We start from the raw sequence: 2,304 nt of genomic DNA, 5'->3' as shown, positions 1-2,304 counted from the left end.
ACGCTGAATTCGCCGGAGAAAGGAGAGAGAAGGAGTTAGGGATTTCAGTGATTTTGGGGGAGGAGGACCGATGAAGTGAGTATAATTGGGCCATTGTATAACTGGGCCAGTTCCTTTAATTGGAAGTAATTGGGCCTTAGTAATTAAATATTAGTAAGGTTGGGCTGAGGTAGCAAATGAGAAGATGGGCCCCAGTATTTAAGGGATGGGCTGCCAATTTAAATGGTTGAGGTGGATTTGAACTTTAGGCCGAGGAATTTAACTACTGAGCTTGGACATTAATTTATGCAGGCCGTGCATGAGTATTATGCTTTGGTTTACGGAGTCGAACTTGGTGCTTAATTAATTAATTCCCAGAGAATTCATTTAGTTTTCGAATTTAGTTTTCGAAGATGGAAAATGTTGAAGGGCCGGCTGTTAAGGAAATAGAAAGAAAGAGGGAGACGACGTTCTCGAGCCATGAAAATAATTAAGTTTAATAAAGAAGTGCTATTAATTAAATTTCCCGATTTAATTAATATGCAAGTTTCTAAAAATTTCCTAGAAGTGAACGAAGGATAAAAGAATTAATTAGGGCATGCATCCCTATAAGTATGAGATTTTGTCTCGAGTCTAATTAGTATGTTGTTATGTTATGTTTTTCACAAAGGACTATCTCCGCAAGTTAAGATCAGAGCGAGAAATTCAAGTAAAGGAAATTAAGCGAACAAGGTGGGCTTTCGAACTAAAGTATTTTAGTGAACTTTTTATTTATGATATGATGTTACGTGGGCTTTCGAACTAAAGTGTTTTAGTAAGCTTTCAGTTTAAAGTGTGATTGCAGTTTTTATGAAAAGTATTTGGTGGGCTTTCCTATCCTACATATAATTGTGGGCTATATGTTTAAAGTACAGTTTGTATGAAAAGTGCTATTGTGAAATGATATTTCGTGAGCCTTATACGAATGCGCTTTCAGTTATTTATGTTCCCAGTATGTTTTGAAGTATGAATACTTCTAGTTATTTACATTCCCAGTTTAAGTGAATGCTTTCAGTTATTTAAGTTATCAGTATGTTTTGTCTTGCCAAGTTTTGTTTTGAACTTTGCCTATCTGTTTGTCTAGCAAGGGCGACGTCCCTACTAGACCAGGAGTTCGTGAATTTCGGTTCACCAGGAATTAGTGAATGCGGGTTTGTAAGTGGGACGAGCCCATACATTCCGATTCACCAGGAGTTAGTTCAGATATGGCGTTAGTTCCATGAAAAATAGACTACAGTCAAAGATTTTACTTAGAAAATGCTTTTAGTGTCCTCGGGCCTTTTAAGATAAAACCCCGAGCTCACTCAGTATTGGCTTGACAAAACTAGTTTTCTTTTCAGTAAAATATATTTCGGCACGTGTCCACTGAGTACACCAAGTACTCAGCCCTGCATATGTTTTAAAAAATGTGCAGGTTGAGCAGTGATGACGGCGGGCGGTGTTGAGCACAGACAAATGAAGATCCTTCGATAGAATAGTACTTGGATGCGTCGTGTCTCCATACACGATGTCATCTGCTCTTGACTCTTCCGCTGCAATGTAAAGGTCGAGTTTACACTCCTTGTATTATGCACTCTGATTTATACATATATTCCAAGTTATTTCAGTTCATGTTCAGTCGTGCCACAGTTTCCCCCTTTCTTTCCCGCTTCTTTCATCCTCCCCTAGTCGCGATCAACCGGGCTTTCTATCCTTAGAAAGTGCGGTCGTGACAGAGTGGTATCAGAGCAATTTCTTTCTGCTCTGGACCCAAGAGTCTTCTTTCAGTCTTAGTTTAGAATCGTACCTCTAGATTAACAGTTTAAACGTCGAAGGCTCAACACCCCGACCTGTCACGCTCAACCAGGAAAGGAGGTAACTTTACTTTTTGAAATAGAAAGGAATTATGAAAAAGTTTTATGCAGTATAGAAAGTAAATTCCCATTGTGGAACAGTTTTCAGTTTAAAGGAGTGTAGAGAATATTCCTTACGTGGACAGTTTTCAGTTTTAAAGAAAGGAGTAGTGTATTCCCTTGAGGGATAGATTTCAATATTAAATGGAAAATAGTGAGTTTTGAATTTTGAGAAATTATGATTAGTTTCTCCAGTAAAAGTTTTTGAGATTTAAAGTGAGAAAAATAGTTTTGATTTGCAAAGTGAAAGTTAAAAAGTTTTTCTACAGTGATGTTTACTCTCAGTTAAAGAGTTGAAAAGTACAAGATATCTTTTATGAGTCGAGTTCTCAAACAGTGAGACCTATAGAATAGAGAACTTAGACGTTTCTCTCAGAACATAGAGTGTCTTAGG

General features: G+C 37.5%; 1 long non-coding RNA gene across 1 annotated transcript; it reads left to right on the top strand.

The window, feature by feature from the left end:
* The first annotated feature begins 547 nt into the window (after window positions 1-547).
* Window positions 548-1,624, top strand: LOC148930488 (uncharacterized). Its single transcript, XR_016136517.1, has 2 exons — window positions 548-711; window positions 1,433-1,624. It is a non-coding gene; the product is annotated as an uncharacterized LOC148930488 (long non-coding RNA).
* Window positions 1,625-2,304: the final 680 nt, after the last annotated feature.

Source organism: Salvia hispanica, chromosome 3, assembly GCF_029641045.1.
Source record: "Salvia hispanica isolate PSC_SH4W2 chromosome 3, Shi_PSC_v1, whole genome shotgun sequence".
Taxonomy (NCBI): Eukaryota; Viridiplantae; Streptophyta; class Magnoliopsida; order Lamiales; family Lamiaceae; genus Salvia; species Salvia hispanica.
The sequence above is the reverse complement of the archived record's forward strand: the minus strand, read 5'-3'. Positions and strand labels throughout refer to the sequence as shown.